Source organism: Epargyreus clarus, unplaced genomic scaffold, assembly GCF_041222505.1.
Source record: "Epargyreus clarus isolate Ecla_fem2 unplaced genomic scaffold, WU_Ecla_fem_2.2 ptg000023l, whole genome shotgun sequence".
Lineage (NCBI taxonomy): Eukaryota > Metazoa > Arthropoda > Insecta > Lepidoptera > Hesperiidae > Epargyreus > Epargyreus clarus.
In genome coordinates, this window is record NW_027332230.1 from 16,366,205 (window position 1) to 16,386,573 (window position 20,369).

The 20,369-nt window shown below is 33.6% G+C and overlaps 1 protein-coding gene and 2 non-coding genes across 4 annotated transcripts in view; 2 read left to right on the plus strand and 1 right to left on the minus strand.

Annotated features, from left to right (window-relative positions):
- The first annotated feature begins 928 nt into the window (after nt 1–928).
- TRNAM-CAU (transfer RNA methionine (anticodon CAU)) lies at nt 929–1,000 on the plus strand. The gene has a single exon. It is a non-coding gene; the product is annotated as a tRNA-Met (tRNA).
- An 835-nt stretch (nt 1,001–1,835) lies between these two features.
- On the minus strand, nt 1,836–1,907 carry TRNAM-CAU (transfer RNA methionine (anticodon CAU)). The gene has a single exon. It is a non-coding gene; the product is annotated as a tRNA-Met (tRNA).
- Nucleotides 1,908–15,589: 13,682 nt separating this feature from the next.
- LOC140751541 (protein O-mannosyl-transferase TMTC1) overlaps nt 15,590–20,369 on the plus strand; it is a 180,703-nt gene continuing 175,923 nt past the window's right edge. For both annotated transcript variants that reach the window (XM_073085441.1, XM_073085442.1), the window contains exon 1: nt 15,590–15,719. The gene's annotated coding sequence lies outside the window, so the exon portion shown is untranslated. The remainder of the gene's footprint in view (nt 15,720–20,369) is intronic.

Below are 20,369 nucleotides of genomic sequence, written 5' to 3' on the forward strand. Positions count from 1 at the left end.
CAGCAATAAACAAAACTATAGAGGAGAAAGTATTATACTCATTTACACTCTTAGAACTCGTAAGCCGTTATATTTTTTTAGTTTAATTACATACCAGATTTAAAGATTTATATTTCAGTTATTTTGCTAAGTTTTACTTTAGGTACATTTGCTTACGAGGGTAACGCGCATTTTTTATTTAATGCGAATTTAATACGAATAGCGGACGAACATGCAGTTCACCTGATGGTTAGTCGCTACTGCCGCCCATGGACATCAGTAATGAACCCCAGATAGGATTAGATATTCCTATATGAGGTCGGTCACAAATGCGCCGCTACCCCTGAGGACTAAGTTGAAACGCCTCGGAAAATTATGTCTCCCTTATAACACTTTTCAAACCAGAACACAGCGCTTAACACTGCTGTTATGAGGCAGAAATAGATGCGGCGGTGGTGCCACCGGACGACAAAGGGTTCTACCACGTTCAAAATACCGCGTATCAATTTTGTTGTTTCTGTGAAAGGAAACTAGTATAATTAGTGTAGTTTAAACATGCACATCGATGCGTCTGCAATTTGTTAAACACTTACCAAGTGCTCCACCGTAGCAGACTTCATTCATTCAAACACTTAAGTGCGAAGTTTACTCTTCCTCACTTTGTTTACTTCGATTCTAACAAAGCCTTTAAGATTTGCATACCTGCTTTGTTTGTGTATTATCAAATTTAACAATACCTATTGTTAGTTTAATCAGAGGATTTGGTCTGATTGTTAATCAACTTGAAGTAACTTCTTCCTTTTATTAATAGACTAAAATTATAATCAATTTAATTTTCATCTTATTTTATTTCTTGACTAATGTATTAATTCTCTGGCGAATGTAAGATTAATATGACTAAAACGTACATACATAGAAGATGTACATAATTTGAACATTAATAAATATAAGCAGAGTGGCGCAGTGGAAGCGTGCTGGGCCCATAACCCAGAGGTCCGTGGATCGAAACCATGCTCTGCTAGAATTTGACATATTTTTTTATATAAATTTAATATATAAGTAATCTCCTTAATTTCATTTGATTTTTCTCTCGATAGTATCAAACTTCTATTCGTAAATTAAATATTTTCACATAGTTTCTTATTCCTCATCGTGTATCACCATATTTTATCATTTAATCACATTTTATAAAAAAATATGTTTTTTTATAAAATATGTGTCATCATTTATGTTTTATTACTTATTCCTCAAGAAAAATAATTAAAAATTAAGTAACCACTACCAGAAATCGGAGCTAACTCTATGAGCTAAATCCCATGCTTTCAAAAGGAGTTTTATGACATAATCAGTATAAACCAAACGTGCTATTAAATGGGTGTTTGTTTAGTAACCCAGCTGCACATTACCATAGTAATAGTGGATGCAGATGCAATTGTGTGGGAGAGCCCTTGACTGCAGACCCGGCATATTGCTGCAAATTTATGTATCGAGACTGAACACTCCAACATGACTAGTTAAAGAGGAAACTATTAATTGATTTTGAAATGAAGCTTAAATCTATAAGTCCGGCTAAGATACTATATGACTAACATGTTTCTCTTTGTATTGGATGTGCAGAAGTAATTGTATAAAAATATTTTTATTCTCTAGTTCTTATATATTTTATTTATTTATATTAATATCGTATATTTTATTTATTTATATTAAGGGTGATTTGGAGGATTTTGGAATGATAATTCAATTGTAGTTGAGATACTACAGATTTGTAATGAAATATTACGCTAATATTTAGACAAAACTTTACTATTAATGCAAATCAAGCATCTTTTGTTTAATGTATTGTAGGAAAAAAAAAATAGCAGAGCATGGTTTCGATCCACGGACCTCTGGGTTATGGGCCCAGCACGCTTCCACTGCGCCACTCTGCTTATATATAAAAGTCATAAAAATTGTATACATACTACTCGATGTAGTGACTAAGCAATGGCTGATGCAATATACAATTTACTTGTATAATAAAACGCTAGCAATTGCTATATTGTGGTTATCAATGTTTTTGATCCAATAGTATCTGTATGTTTATAGAGTTCAAAATTAAACAAGTCAAGCCATAGTACCTTACTTCTAAAATATCATATGCGTAATTACAATTGGAAATAAAAATTGTAAATGTCCTTTTTTACTCTCCATCCATCTTATAAGTAATACTTTTCACAATCCATTGGTCACCATCTACGTTATATTTCCTATAATATATCCAATAGTTACTATTTAGTACGTATTTTAAATAGTATTCTGTTAAAGCAGTTCCAGCAACATTTGTTTGTAGACAGCCGAGTTCTTCTACATCAGTTCTCGTATTGTTATGAACTAATGAAATAAATAAATCATTAAATGCAAGCCATATTTCATAAATGCCGCCGACAGGAGTTGTAGTTTAGGCAACTGTGCAATGTCGTGACGGGAACTTGTCGCATAAATATTAAAATTTATAGATTATGTCTCTTTACTTAGACATTCTGACATTTTCTTATCGATTGATATACAACTTGTTGTATATACATTCTTTAAATTTAGAAAATGTATTAGGTGTGCTTTTTTTTCTTCTGTCGTAAATTTTAGAAGTTCTTGATTAGTTGTTATGATTTTAGTAATAATTAACAATAATATATTATTATGTTTCGCTATTTCATTTTTAATACTCGAATAAAGTCACAAGTTGATAAAGAGAATTATACATCATTTATACGGTTTTAGTGTTCCGTTTATCTCCACAATAAACCGATTATCTTGAAAAGCTACTTCAGCTTTTATTTCATTTTTGTATTCGATTTTTATTCTGAACGTAATTTAGTAACTATACATAAAATTGAACAATGAAATTGAAAACTTTTTCCATCAGATCGCACAATTCATTTAAACGTCGAATAAAGTAAGCATTGTGTAGTAAAACGCGATAGCTTCTGCGAATTGATGAAATCGTGAAAAATGATGTGCGTCGCTGGAATTTATTTATGAAAGTGTCATTTTTGGCATAGTGAATAGCTCTCTCAGCATATATTTAAATGGTAAATTTGCACTTGTGTTAAAAATCTGGCAGTGAAAATCTTGGCATTGTTTCTGAATGACAGCCTCAAAATATAAATTAAATTTGAACGGTTGTAGATTTATTTTCGAAATATAAATGGCCAAGGACAAACTTGAGTTGTGCAGATGAAGAAGCATATAAGTTCTAATGGTAATCGTTTGGTGTATGAAACATTGTGATTATAATGCATCTTCAATATTGGAACGCTCATTTGGATGTATGATGAAAATGACAAGATGGTATACCCAGTATGGTTTGTTTGATACTTTAATCGTATGAAAAAATCTTTGACTATCGTTTCTCTGCGAAATAGATCGAAATATTCAGACAAACATACAAAGATGCTTAAGACAAAAGATCCGCCGAAAACACAAATTCAAAGCTAAGCCGCACATGTTCTCTGACATTTAGATGAAACAATATTTGAATATTTAGTGAGGGCACATCAAAACATAGTTGTTGATAAAGATGATTCCATGCTAGCGCTGCGGCAGCCATATTTATGATTTAAATCTATGTTTGACATAGCAAATAGCACTTTTAAGCTTTTACTGCCGCGGGACGTTCATTATTCATTTTTACTACTCCAAAAGCACTGGACTTCAGCTATTACAATGTATCATATTATTAACTCCAGCTTTCTAGGGAAATTTGAAGCCGCGAATTGTTCCTTTGTTGGGAAATTAGCATCGTTCTGCAAACAATGCTGAATTTTGTATAAATAGTACAGCTTTTATTAATATCATAATTGTTTTCTCATTTTAGGTAAATTTATTAAGATAATAGTATGAATACAAAATTTTATTAGCCTAATCATTAGTACAACAATAGAGACTAGTTCTTTGTTGTTGATGTCGTAATTATAAAGGAACTCAGATAATAATTTTGAATTGAATTCTTTTGGTTTGAGTAAATGAAATATACGTAAGTTGACCACCATGCATTTTTCACTGAATTATTATATGGGACAATCATATGTATAGAGCAAAATAATAATTCTGAATACATCTTAATTCAAATACTTCTCATTTAAATTTCCTATTCTAAACAGCACGAAAAGTCGCAGAAAATTTGCATCTTAATGGCCTTTGTAGAAAGGTGTACAAAATACAAGAAAAACAAATTTGTTTCAGTTTCTGTTGCAGCGAAGTAAATTCCAATCTAAAACCTATTTATGTTACAGATTACCGGAGCAGGTAGCTAGCATAAAAAGTCAAATAGAAAAATCGTTTCGAATTGCTCGATTAAAGTACTTAACCCACCGAGAACTAATAACGAGGCAATTGCTATTATTTATCTTGTTAATACTAAAGGTGAGTTGCACCATGAAACTTTAATATTTACAAAAGCTTAAAAATCCGACTAATCCATTGTTAAAAAATCATGTGCACTATTTTAGTTAAGGTTTTGAAATAACAGCATTGTTAAGCGCTGCTGTGTTTCGTTTTGAAGGGTGTGGTAAGGGAGACATAGTTTCATTAATGTCAACAAAAATGGTGACAGAAAAATGACGTTAATGACAAATAACTTGGTTCAAAATTATTGTTTATTATAAAGCAAACATAATACGGCCTTTCGGTGCAACCCACCCTAAGTAAACTACAGTGTCATAGTTTTTTCACCTTGGAACAAGCTTATTGAATCGTCGTCATTACGATGTGACCTTGTCCCGGAAGTTCTATAAACGTATTGCGCCAGGGACTTCATCCTTATGTAATACGAAGCTTTTGTTATCGTAATAATATCATTCCAATATTTCCAGAATATTATAAACTACAGACAATTGTTATTTTAATATTTTTCAGTTTAATTTTGTATAAATCAAGTTTTATAATCATATTTTATTGTTAACTGCGTAGTGAATAACTTTTTCTAAAGTCATAGTTCTGTGCTAAATATCCTTGCGATAGTCCTTAGTCATTTGTTTTATTTTAGATTTTTAATTTTTTTGCAAGTTTTTTTTGTTCTTACTCTAAAAAAGTTGATCGCTAGTCGTCTATAGCCTATTATGGAACATTATTAGTAAGGTAGGTGCTTGTCTAACACGTAAGGCTATATTTGATCAAACGTCGATTGTAATTATACTATTTCGATTAAATCCCACTCGTGCGTTCTGTTCTACTTGCTTCTTGCTTAAAAATACACGGGCATCTTAACATTTTCAATTTCATTTTCTTTATTACTTACGTGTGTTTTTTTCGATAGTGTTTTATGATTTTCGATATTTCTTATGTACTACTAGCTCACCTACTTTTAGTTAAACGCTTACTATGAAAATTTTCGTGTTATTTTGTTGAATTAAGAATTTCAAAAATTGACAACAATATCTCAAAAGCGTCTAAATACAAATATCTAACGTTACAGCTGTATTACGTATAGATACGAGTAGGTACCTATTAGGTTCGTGAATGCAAATAGCGAGTCATATGAGTACGTGGGAAACTGTAGGGTGCTTCCGCTGAACCATTCGTCTAACAAGCGCGGTGGAGAGCACGCGTGCTCACGTCAAGCACTATGAAATCGTCGGCTACGTGTGTAATTTGAACGCTTAACCCATCACGCGTTTTCTTTGAGATTGGTAAGAGTGACGCTACGAGTCCGATGACATGTAAATTTTGAGCAGGTAAATCGGCCTTTTTAGGTAAAGCAGTTTTTGGCAATCGTTTTAACTCAATTTTACTGTTATGCAAAATTAACCTAGTAAGGAACTTTTATTTTATATTATAGAAGCGTATAAATATTAAAATATGTTATAACTACTTACCATCAAATAGTAAATAAATAAAATAAAAACGTAGAACAAAAATATCGTATGACTGCGGTGTAACCACCGTCAAATCAATTTCTGCTTTATAACAGTTTTAGGGTGTGGTAAGGCTTACCACCGCAAGGAGTTCTGAAAGAGTCCTTTGGATAGCGACGCGTCTTTTTCCGACCTTAGACTTTTTACTAGATTACCGAAGTCTATAAACAACAGGGATCACTTCCTATCAAGTGGAGTTTAATCTCGCTAATTGCTACTTATAAATCTTATAATATAAAACATGGCTAGATATTTTCAACTAAAGATAAAACTCGCTCAAGAAATACATCAGAATTCAGCCTGTATAAATCTAAACAAACTCTTAAGTCACGATTTAAAGTAGCAAGAAGTGACGTAGAAAACACCGTAATAGTGCTCGTTACAAGTACAGCAATGGGGAGCGGAGAAACGGCAATTGTCATTCACCAAAACGTTTAGTGGTTGGCGGGAGCGTGTGTAATTTGGACGAGCGACCTTCGCTCAGCTTTTGTCGTTTGTAGTGCTAGTATGTAACTTTATGAAATCAGTTGGGCATGAATATCATATATATGGTAATTATGATCTTTAATGTTTATCTTATAACGCGCATGGATGATGGAATGAATATATCTTATACAATAGGCAGTTAAATAAAAATTCGTTGTGACTTTAGTGAAATATGCTGCGTTTAATTTCAAAATAAATCAATAATAGGAAGAGTTTGTCTCCAATCACGCGGTTTTTTGCCTGCATGTGGATCGGTCCATGTGCGTGCTACTCGCATACTATCGTTTCATTGATACTTTTCTTGTCACCTACCACATGCACGCATGTGGGTAAAACATGCGTGCAAGCTTTAACACGCATGACAGGAATTTTATCTTAAATATAGAAGATTAAAAGTTTATCTGTGATTTGGAATCAATTGAAATTTTAAATTAAGGCATTTTTTGCATAGCTATTCCAATTTTAAGGGGATTTGTTTGGAAAGAAAACCGGTGATTATTCAGGGGTGAGTTACTCATTATAGGGGAGGATGGTTGGAAATATAAATTACATACAGTATCTAATAGCGCTCGCATGTACACTTAAAGGGCTTAGCTCGGTACCCCTAGTGGCGGAATTGTTTATATGCTTGTCGAAGCTCCTCACGCAGAACCGTCCCTCAGAAAGAGCATTTAGAGGTTGGCGGGAATGTGTTTAAATTAAATAGCTGGAATCAACACATAGTAAAGCTACACATCACAATCACATCACTAATCATTGTGATTTTTTTCGATTAATTTTTAATTTTAATTGCATTTTAATAATTTTCAAAATGTTGAAATTGTTTAACATAATATCAATTTATTATTTTTCTTTTGCTGCTTTATAATATGGTGTAATTAAATTTGTAAAGGTATTTCACTTAAATTTCATTTAAAAAATGTTCTCAAAACCGGGTGAGTGTATAGTGGATTATGGCTAAAACATTGCCTGAGAGGAGACCCCTGTCTAACACCACTCATTAGTATCTCAGGATAATAATCAGTCATTTGTCGTCAAAGCCTATAATTACAATACCATAGTATATAAAACGTATAGTGGAATTGCCAACCCTATGTGTAACGCCGCTCATGTGCAATCGTCCTCGCACAGTAACGGCGGAGCGTGTAACGCTTAGCGGCCACAGCACAGCCATTAAACGCGTGCGTTGAAGGTAATTATGTTGCAGTTCATTTATAATTGTATAGGTGAAGGTATGTTGGTTTGGTATGTATGTATGTTTCCTATTTCTACCTAATAAAAACAGTGTTAGGCGCTGCTGTGTTCCGGTTTGAAGGGTGTGGTAAGGGAGACAGACTTTTCCGAGCCGGTCCAGCTTAGTCCTCAGGGGTAGCGGCGCATCTGTGTCCGACCTCAGGTAGGAATATCTAATCCTATCTGGGGTTAATTACAGATGTCCATGGGCGGCAGTAGCCACTTACCATCAGGTGGACTGGATGCTCGTTTGCTACTATTATATTATAAAAAAATTATGGATTTGCTATAACATGTAGGCAGAGAAGACATTAAAAAACTAGAAAATCATTCGAACGAGTTTAATAGAAGCCAATATTTTTTACTATTATTTTTATTTTGTTTACTTTGTCTATCACCGATGGAAAATAATAATTTGTCACTGATCAGCAAGATGTTCAAAGTTTATAAATGATACATATTTATTTTGCCCTTATCTAAGTACCCTACCTTTTATTGTAATTCATACTTTCTTTAACTCCTCACCCTAAGGTTGTCTGGAAGAAATCGCTGTTTTAGCGATAAGACCGCCTTTTGTGTCGTCCTAAATTGTATGTTTATTATTTTATGTTCTACATCTGCACAGGTTATTATTATTTGATGATTTTTAGAAGGGTTGTTACTAATAATAAATGTATTCAAGAAAGAAAAAACAGAAACAAACATAAATGAACAAACAAATGCAATATACTCGTAATACTAAAACCCTTATTTATGGCATAAATACATAATAAAATCACTCAGCAAAACTAAAAAGTTATATAATTAAAAAATATTAGCATCACCTTAATCCATTAGCATCTGAAACAAACCGATATTTAAACCGTGACAACAATAAAGGGCCGAAAACGAAACGGGAAGGAATTGCAGCGACTAAAGTAACAATGGGTAGAGTGCAAAAATTTTCCATTTCATTCGCGTTCTATTACCTTTGCGCGCTTTTGTCCGGTCGACCATTTTTTTTCAGTCGTGTAATTTGTACCCGACTGCCGCACTCTAGTTATAAGAATTCCCGGTCTTTTGTATAACTTATTCGTTTGTATATGTGTATAGGATTCAGATTTACTTTCATAAATCGTGTACCTAATTAAAAAAAACTATGACGTTCATTACTATTGCTCAGTACGAGATGTGGCCGAGTTAGTGAGTTTTGTATGGAACAAAATAATGGAATAAAATACTTTGAATATCAAACATTGCAGTCAGGATGCAAATGGCATATAAGTGGAATTTATTGCCTGCTTTGATTCTACTTGTATGTAAAATGGCTTTAAATGAAAATAACATTTTTATTTGCAATTATTTATTTTTGCAAAGCAAGAATGTAGATAGTGAAATTACGTGTAGATTGTAAGGATGTATAACATTATGATGAGTATGTAAAAATATAGATTTTATCACTTTAATCCCATGAATTATTTATGATTTCTGATTTATTGGCTTTTTCTGAGCCCAGAATATAATGATGGATGAAAAATAAAACATTTGAACAATTACCAAAAAAATATTGACGACGCGCGGCATTCGGTCTATTAGCTTATAAGTCATGTTATAATTAACACAACATTTATTATTTCTAAGGCAGTACGAAGTTTTCCGGGTTAACTGATAGCATATAGCAGGAACCATGGATTAATTACGTTGAATCCACAACTGAGCATTTCGAATTGGCAGATGTTTTGCTCCAAATTGCTCCTCTTATCGTTCCAAAACCATTCTGGCCACGAGACCCTTATGAAATTTTTCATTAACCAGTGTCAACTAACTCGTAATGTTTCTCCGGCTTTAATATCGTTAGCTAGTTTTCATTAGCACGCTCCATGTTCGCCTTTAGTGGCCATAAGACTTTATTGTGGAGATAGATTATATTGTTATTATGTTTCCCGCTACGCGAATTGTTTTAAACATTTCGTGATTGCGGGTCGGGTTTTGCTCGTACTCGTGACGAAAGTTAAAAATTAGTGAAACAATGTTTAAGTAACAATATACATATAGGTATGTACATTTTTGTAGTAACATTTTTGAGAAGGGTTGTTGCAGATATGATACGGAAGTTGCGAATGATAACATTACATTGTGACATAATCGGTGTTATATTTAAAGTAAAGTTTATTGGAAGACCTAATATATGAAGGTGGTAGAACCCTTTGTGGTTCGACTCCGGCGGCACCACCGCCACACCTATTTCTGCCTCATAATAGCAGTGTTAAGCGCTGCTGGGTTCTGGTATAGGGTGTGGTAAGGGAGACATACTTTTCCGAGGCGTTCCAGCTTAGTCCTCAGGGGTAGCGGCCCATCTGTGGCCGACGTCAGGCTTCATTGTTTTAAAATTATTTTTTCTAAACTCACATCCCAACATTAGGATTCCCTATATCATGGATGCTATAAATATACACAATGACGAATGAACAAACATAGATACATAACAGATGTTCAAATTTACCATTCAGATGTGTCGCTGGCCAGGGATTGTACCCGGAACACTTTGCGCGTCAGATCGGTGACCACTCCGCCACGCGATTCGTCTGCAATGAATGAACTGCAATGAAACTGAATTCATTCTAAACTTTTACCTAAATAATATAAATGGATAAGTTAGATGGAAGTATTTAACATGGATATTATCCTTACTAATATTATAATTCCGAAAGTAACTCTGTCTGTCTGTTTGTCTGGTTGTCTCTTCTTCACGCCTAAACCACTGAACCGATTTTAATGAAATGTTGTACAAGATAGTCTGAGACCCGAGAAAGGACATAGTTTTGAGATATAAGATAAGAAGATAGTTTTTATCCCGGAAATCACACGGGAAATAGGGATGGTGATCCAAGATCGATTAATCGGAGAATCGATCTATTGGACCAAAAAAATCGATTCTTTTAATCGATATTAGTAAGGATTTCATCGTAAACTATTTATTTATTTATAAATTTATTGTAAAAGTAACATAAAGTTAAATTACAACAGGGCAGACTTAATTCCTAATGGCATTCTCTACCAGTCAACCCTTGATGATTGGAGAGAATATAATACATTAAGGATAAATAAATAATATACATATTTTATACATACATACATAAATATGTTTTAAATATAGTAAATAAATATACATATAAGTGATAAGAGAGAAAAAAAGAAGCTTTATTTGTCACATGAGGTGCTCAGATGCTCTCGGACAAGTTTTTTGAAAATAGCTTTGCTGGGTGCTTTTCTGATGTGCACGGGCAGGGCGTTCCAGAGCAGAACTGCCTGAACAGTGAATGAGAAATGGAAAAAGCCACTATTATGTGTTGGAATGTCTGCTTTTAAATTATGGGACGACCGAACTATGCATTTGATCAAGTGATGATCTTTAGCAAAGTTGTTGTCCATGAGCCCACGAAGGTTCCAGAGTTGGTACGACCAATTTCCGCCAGATGGCGCCACTGTCATTCCAATGAAGGTACGAATTTTCAGTTTTATGTATGTTAGTATGTCATATTATTTTCTTTCAAACGCGGGTGAAGCCGCGGGCAAAAACTAGTCTATAATAAAACTTCGTGAAACACGAAAATGATATTAGAATAAAACAGATTCTTCTCAGAATTTCTAAGTGGATACTTTTTGTTCCCAGACAAATATATCGACTTTTACATTACCTTTGTTTTCGAAGGGCATTTAAGGCATGTTTGACCTATTTCGTATCGACCTAAGCTTCTTGTGTTGTCTACAACTTTTGTGCTACTAACTTTTAAAAGGGATTTCACGGAAATTTGAAATGTATTCTATTACTTAGGTTAAGAGAGGTTGAACGTAAGACAAGGTTAGGCTAAATTTATTTATTTTATGGGCAAATAGTCTTAAAATATAGATGCCGTAGGAAATCGTCTGGTGTTGTAAATGTCTGACGTTGACTCCATTAGGTAGTGCGTTTGTAGGTTGTTATAGTAAAAACCAGAAAATGTAACAAGAATTTAACGGGTGCTATTTTTCGTGGAAAGTAAATTTGTGTAAGGTTGTTAGGATTAGTTTTAATACTTAGCATTCTATTCAATTTTATTGTATACTTAATAATAATGGCAGGAATTAATGTGATTCGCGCTATTGTTTTTAATAGGAGTAGTAGCAAGGCATGAATTTAATCGTTCTGGCTTTGAATACATGCGCTTGGAATCCTAGGATAGGTTTAGCGGAATAAAAAATAAAATTATTTATTTGTTGCTGGATACCGTGTCGAATTTTCAGCCAATTTCAGTTTCGATATTCAGTCAAAGAGACATGAATATGAATATTTATTTACTTGGCTTCGTGTCAATAACAACCAATATACACGAGCTTGGGTTAAACAACCGAGCAATGTACTAGTAATGATAAAAGCCAAATATATTTACCTCATCATAAATTCATGACAGGAATAAGAAAGGCATGCGACGTAGAATATAATTACTCAGGGCCTAACAGCGGAGCTCGTAAACAGGCGGATTTACGAGTCTGCCGAGATTTCGCGTGACACGACACGCCGACACGGATCGGGGCCTAAGTTACAGTTGTTACAACGTATGCTTAATTTACTTTGAAATATGTGTGATTGTGTTTCGGAGAATAATTGTGAGGAATAGTTTGCCTGCGATTGTTTTTTGCTCCACTGCTCGGTGCAGGTCATGAAAGTCGCAGGCCAACATGAAAAATGAAAAATTGGGCAGCTATGGGTTGTTCTGAACATAAATCTATCCTAACCTAGCGACAAATCAATCTATCAACTGCTGGAGATCTACGCGCGTTATTAATAAACAATATAATAGAAATTATGTAATTGATTGGATTTTTCGATAACTTATTTGCAAAAGGGCTAGACGATTAGAGTAAAGAAAGACAGATTTTCAAGGTAAATTATAAGCCTATGAGAAAAATATAACTAGATCGTAATGTCAAATTTCAAGACGACTTAGAACTTTACGATGAAATCGAAACTTTGTAGACAAATTTGAGGTCCTAGCACGATTTCCAGATTTTACAAGATGTCGTGAAGAAGTTAGGGTCGAGTAAAAATATGCACAATGAAAGCAATGGAGAAGTTAATGGATTGATGTCGTAGTTTAGTTAATTTTCTCCACCCAAACAATCGTGTGAAAATTTCGGGGAATATTTACAACAAACATAACGTTTTACTACGACTGAAAAAACTAAAGGAATTGTGACTCGTAAAGAGCAAAATAAATGTGAACAATGAAGAATTGTCCCTTATCTGGAACTAACAAACATTACACTTAGGGCTTGAACGCCTCTGTGCTATTATAAGTTTCACCATAAAAACACCATAAACCATCCCCTTTACTGGCAAAATATACGTCACGTAGCGTTAGGATGGACGCTCAGGGTCAACTAATGGAAGCCTAAGTATTTTTAGGGTAAGCAGTAGGTACCTTTTGTTGTTCACTGTAAAATCTTAGCATGAGATCAAATGTGCCGAACATTCGATCAGCGAAGTGCCGGAGCAGTCACCAAAATGTTTCGTAGAGAATACTGGGTTCGATTCCGACTAGACTCAGCGAGATGAATTTAGTTTTCTGGTCTGGGTGTGTATATTCATGATACAGGAAAAAATACTTTAGAGCTATATATGAGTATCCAAAGCATTATTATTGTTCTCCAAGATTATAACGTATTTTTAACTCTCGTATCCCAAGCCCGTAAATTAAATATTCTTAATGACGTGTATGAGCTATCAATTCACATTGGCCTACGTGGTGCACTATAGTCTACATTCTCTTACATCAGATCTCATCAATATGATAAAATAAAGTTTACGAATTCTTAACACATCCACCTCGACACCCATCTCGATAGTCATCAACAAAAACAACATTATTCACAGCAATAAATGAATGTACTGTCGTAAAATCGAATCTAATTATAGTAAAGCTCTTGAAGTAAGAGTAAATGCCGTTTTTACGATGCTGGGATTTGCGACACAGCATCGTGATGTCACGGAGTCGTGCCTGGACTATTTTTATTAATTTTATGGGTAGGAAAAAATCAAGATGGTAGATTTTTCAGCAAATAAATGCATGTTGTCAACTCATTATTGTCCCAGTGCTGAGCACGGGTCTCCTCTCAGAGTGAGAGAAGTACAGGTCCACCGCACTGGTCAAGTGCATATTGGTAGAATTTACACACGTTTGAGAAGGCTTGTAGGGTTCCTCACGATGTTTTCCTTCACTGTAATAGCAAGTGATAATTTCTGCTATGCATATAACTTTGTAAAATTAGAGGTGCATGTGCAGGATTTGTATCTCGGACTACCTCGACTGAACGGTCGAGTTTCAACTACTAGGTAAGCTATCCCTGCTTTACTACAGTATTGGACAATAGAATAACAAAAGAAAGTCGAATATCCTACGAAAGCCGTATCTCATTTCAGTATAGGTCTCTTGCCCCATAAATACTGGAGTTACGACAAGATTCGCGACGGCAACACTGTTTCTTGCTGTTGAGATTGTCACGTGCGTGTATTTCCCTGACTTTACAACTTCATACATGTTATGTGTATGGGTTAATACGAGTATGTTGTGTCGAATAAAAAGTTTAGTAAAGTTACTAGGCAACAATCTGCGAACCACGTGTGTGATTATTTATGTTAAGACGTGTAGAATTCACTGTGACCTTTCATCAGGTTTAATTAAAGTAAATTATAACTATATTATGTGAAATTGTTTTAAACTTTTCATTTGTGTTCTATAATATGTCATATTAATTTTGTATAGTTCAGCGGCTTCTGTAGATCTATATATGTACAAAGCTAAGCAAGTTCAGGCGCGGTTGGCAGTTGAATGGGTATATCGCTATCCCGATCCTTGCTTGTCGTCAGAGGTCACTAAAAGGGTGCTTCCGGATTCGAGTCCTCAAACCGTTCAGCTAGCGAACCTAGTACGGGCGACCGCATGCTGTTTCTAAATACCTAAAAGAGTGGGATGAGCGTAATGATCTCCTGGGCGGAGTCTATCAGGAGCAGCGCGCTATGAAGACTCCAGTTGCGTTCTGTTAAAGATACCGTAAAGATCCCCGAGGAAGGCCATCATCCTACAATACCCAGTGTCACACCCAAAGCATCGTCGTACCTTTTGATGAGAAAACCATCCACAAATAAAAGGTAATTTCGTGTAGTAAGTCGCATTGGAGAAACGTGCTGCAATTTCAGACCAACCCTGGTTGTAGACCTGTGTTCAGCAGTAGGTCAGAAAAAAATGTTTCCTGAGAACTTCTTCAAACTTGATTTCCTCAAACCAATAAACCTTTGAGGACTTAGCGCCTTAAGCGCAGATCCAGTGGCCTTTGCTATTCGAATTACAAACGCTCAAGTGACACACTGACCTTAAGTAACTCCAGTCAGCTGACTGTATCCCATTCGGAGGTACACGCATGCGCACTGGGCCTTAAGTGTAGGGAGTGCTGGATGAATAGATTTTGCGGGATAGCATACATATAGTATGTTATTATGCTTAGTGTGGTCAGTAGCGGTTTTTGAAAATACCTATTATAGTTTGTTTATATAATAATAATAATAAAACTATAATAGGTAGTTTTTTTGGTTATATTTCAAACAGTTTGTACAGTTAACCATCAGTTATGATAATTGTCAATCGTAAATTCGAAATATATTTCTATTGATTTCTTGTTAAATGTTAAGTACCTAACTAACACCGTAAAAACAAGTATCGGTTACGGGCCGCTGCTCTAAAACACTCGATTCTAAATCGCTGCTATGTTATTTTTACATTAAATTGTACTTTAACATCGCGTCATTCTTAATTGATCCAAGATTGGCCCAAATTGAATTAAATCGATGTCCGGCTTTTCATTTATTATTTCAAATACTAATCAAAATCATTCAATTGTCTCCTTTGTATCGCTATTAAGAAGTAACGGAGCAGTTTTAAAATTGAGTCCTACTAAAGTCCAAAGAACAGGCACCCTCGGAAACTGCGCGATATGGAAGGCCCTCAGTACTCTGCAGTACCCGATAGACCGCGTCAGAGGGTAGGCGAGTTCGCGCCACGAAGGGCGGTACGCGTGTGTTGTGAGTGATAAGTGACGGGTTACGAAAATATTGGGGTAAGTTTTTTTATATTTGTAACCGATGTTTCTTGTTTATGTTTGACGCGTCGCAATTAATTTTGAATAATTGTTTTTTATTTAAAACGAAATAAAAGGAGAACAAATATGTGGGTAAAATGAAAAAATATGAGTGGTTAGGATTTTTAACAATATTTAATTATAAGCATGTTTTTGCTTATAGAGGAAAATCATCTATGTGTTAAATAGATAATATTTTATTTTTATACTTTTGTTGCGATTTTTAGAAATGAAAGAATATGGATGGGTAGCCTTTTTGATTGTAACCATTTTTTGGAAGGTATTGTAACAACAGGTAAGATTAATCATTTATGTTTGCCATGCATAATATGATATTTAAACGATACCTACAGGTATCGTTTAAATATTTTTTATATAATTTATTCCAATTACATTGTTATGTAATTTAGCATTTGTTAATTGTTTATTTACAAAAATTATACCTTATTTTTATCGCGGTATCTAAATTGGAATTTTCAATTTTTATTTCTTTATTAACTATAAGTTTTTTTTTGCTTTAAAAGCTATTCCTTCGTAAGACTTCGTAATTTGGAAAATCTAATTGTTGTACAGTTTTATTTAATAAAAATAAGATAAATAAATAGTTTATACTCGTAATCTGATTTTTTTACAGATTAACTTGTAAAAATTTTTGCAGTAGTAATCCATCTATTTATTGTCATTGTCGAAAAAAAGTTTTAACACTTTGTAATGTATTGCTACATAATGGCATGTTACGTCCCATATTGGTTTATTCAAAAATATCTTCAAGTATTCTTCAGCTTGTCCGATTTACCCCAAAAAAGTTTTGGGAGTAGTTGGAAATTGTCGTCCAAAAAGTGTAGGCCGAGTCCCCGGCCGAGGTTAAGAGAAAAGTTTATTTTGTTTTATGTCACGAAATCAAATATTTCTTCTGATTGGTTGCCTTTTTATTATCCCTCGACGTCTGACTTCCCTTGTTTTAAGGTTCCGTAGAAAAATATTCAAATATAAGTACTCGATTGTTATCGTCGTTAATAAGAAGCTTGGATATTAACGATATCACATTTTTATAACGTTACATTAAAGTAATAAGTGACTCATTTGATACTACAGTTTAAAAACAGATGCGGGTAGGTGAAGTGGGGACGACACCTTGGCGGCGCTCGAATTAACAGAGAGCGACATTCTGGTCGGAGACTTCAGCAAGAGCAGTCGAATAACGGAGATACTTGTGTAGTTATAATACTTCTAATCACTAGTGTGAACTTACTTACGTATAATTGTTATATCGTTACTCTGTACCGTTTATGTGACTATATTATTACATGACTTCAAGACCTACAAGATGAGTTTGATTTCATCAGAAGTGTACAAGAACCAGCTCACAATCATGGACGGCGATTCGTAAGTACGAACATACTTGACACAGGAATAAAAACCGTGAGTTAAAACATTATTATGTCATATGTGAATTCATCTTGGTAGAATAAGTAAAAATGGGGGTAGATTAATGTCGTTGATGTAAGGGAAAACTCATTTGAATTAAGAAAATGGATAGATTGAGACTAGTAATTCAATGAAATGTTAATACCCTCTGAAAATGATATACTTAAATTTTGTGAACAAACTTTACTCTTATCAAATTACTTGTTAACATTGTAAACTGAGGTGTTTACTTCAAAATAAGTGCATTTTCTGTGAAGAAGTGTCTAAAAGTAATTTTGCAAGGCAGTTCTTGTGGTAAATCTGTCCATTTGGTTAAATTCTGTGGTGTAAAAAGTAAATCCTAATTGTTCTAAAGTTACACCTACTTTGAAATATATAGAAATACACGTACTTATGAAAATATTTTAAGGATCTTTAATCTTAAATGTCAGGCTTTATAGATATGGGAACCTAATGGTTGTTAATATAGGCTAATGTACGCCAGAAATTGCATACAGGTTAGATTTGAATTTATTTTTGATAACTTTTAATGTTTCAAACGGGGTTTACGTATATGCGTTTGTTTTTATTGTATGGAAGGGACTATGCGGTAGCAACAAACGCAGTTACAGAGTACAGTATACCTACTTGATATAAGTGACACGTTTATTAAGTTGCAAAATTTTGATTATTCATAATTGTACAGAAATGTATAATATCTACGTGGTACATATTTAACTGCCTGCAAAAAAGTATCACGACCACGGTATTGAGTGGCTGAGTGTACCCAGGAGGGAAATGGTAAATGAGTTTAAGGTTTATTGTTTTTTTTTTTTGGATATTAATTGACTATATTTAAAAATAAACTTGCATTCACATCTACATTGTTCACATTTTCATTTTATAAATCAATGAAAGTTTCCTTTTGATTTCATATACTTGATACGTAATTGTTATGAAAGAAGCATACGTACGTTGCCAAATTTAGATTTCCATCAATTCTAGGCGAATTCACGCAGTACTGTGTACTACTGTGTTTTGACTCCCATAAAGTATAAATGCACATTAGTTAATGATCTATAAGAAAACTGAGAAACTTATGCGCAGCGGTCTTTGGAATATTATATATAAAAATATCTCTCTTATCTCCCATTCTACTTCAGACTGACTCACTTATACATAATATTAAATGTCTGTTTTAAATTTAGTATGCAACGTTTCGTTTTGTATTAATATTTCTTTACATCTCGTAATTTTAAATCTTTAAATTTCAATTTGAATTTGACACATTACACGTCCTTTTGGTTTGAAAATTGGGCACTATCAAATACTGGTAAATGAAGTTTGTACCTTAAACGTTGAGACGCTTAGACTATCGATATTATTAATTATGTGAGCCATTTACGAAATGATAAACGGGATCCACTTTGTATGGGATTGAGAATAAATTATTTTAAGTAAAATAATAATAATAATAATAATAAATTGATGCTTTTATAACTTGAGCTTAGTTCTATTTACAAGTTACAGCAATTAAGTTATTATACGTATTAAGTGAGAAACGGTCACTGAAGCCTACATAAATTTAGATAGTCTCTTGTATACCATATTTAAAATGAGTCTTGCCTGCGACTTTGTTCATGTGGAGTCAGAATATAATTTGAATTGCATTTTTAAAACGAGTCTTGCCTGCGACTTTGTTCATGTGGATTCAAAATATAATTTGAATTGCATTTTTAAAACGAGTCTTGCCTGCGACTTTGTTCATGTGGATTCAAAATATAATTTGAATTATACAATGCCCTCTGTCAAGATCACGGAGTACGTTAGTAATTTGGAATTGTCCATTACCTGGTCATGTAATGTTTTTTAAAAAAAATGTATACTTTTGACATCGACTTCGTAGTTTTGGTTTTAATGCATTTTCAAATATACAAACCGACAGACAATTTTTCTTTTTCAAATATATTCGATGTAAACACGTGAAGATTTCATTCTTATTATATGTATATCATAGCCAAATGAATAATAATGTAATCAAATAAAAGCATAGGTACATTTCGATGGGATTTTCTTATACAATAATTTACTTTTCATATAAATTTCATACGGTTCACAATTGCGTCATGTCTAGGTTTTCTCTATAGAAACATCGAGCATCTCCTTGAGAGTGTTGGTTGTAAATGATACATATTATATTAATATAATCTATATAGATATTACGCACTAATATAATTTTTATTACAAACTATATAAAAGTCAGGTGAAGCCGAGGCGTTTGAAATATATATAATAAATATGAATTGTTCGGTAATAAGGTGTATCATAAGATAGTTTGACTAACTGTTTGTTTGGCTGGCTGGTATAAAATCATGATCAACTTTAATAGACCTTTTTCAGGTCATAGAAATTTTAGGTTGTGATTGATAAGGAGCCACATGTTATGTAAAACAGTTATAGTTTTAAATCTGACGATCGTGATGAGACAAAATTAGAATCGGACAAGATTATTAAAATCATGTCATGTCATAGGTATTTCAAAATTTTTAAATAAATCTGACCGTTCAAAGTAGGTAAAAATCGAATTCAAATATTCCGTTACATACATACAGGTCAAGTTAATAAAAGCGTGGCAAAAATAAAAGCGTGTTTAAAAAAAATCTTTTATCAGTTGTAGACACAAATAAGTATAGTTAAATAATGGCCGGTTTCTGAAGTCATTTTTCTTGGTAGGTAGTTTACGAGTGTGTATTCAATAACACTATCCGTTTGATAACTACCTACGGAAAAAAAAATCCGCTTCCGAGGAACTCAATGTAAGACAAGGTCTGTTTAAACTCCGTTTAGATTAACGGACCATTTTAATGTGTTTATTCTTTCCATAACATTATTTGATTTTTTTTTTAAAAACGACGTTTGCGTAAAGTCTAGCAAATCTTCCTTAGTATAATGCATAACTTTTACAGTAAAATAGCCCAAACTATAACTTCCTTATGGGAATCTTAATTTAAAACTTTTGGTGAAATAAAAAAAAAAAAAAGTTAAGTAGTTAAGCCATACACAATTGACAAGTATGTCGCTGACGTGAACGCATGGGTCCTTTGCTTTGTTAATTAAATTTTGAAATTCATGTAATAGTATGTATTATTATAACTGAATATAAATTCAATTTAATGTAATGAAATTTCTTTCTGACTTTCAAAAGTGGGTTATGTGGCCCTA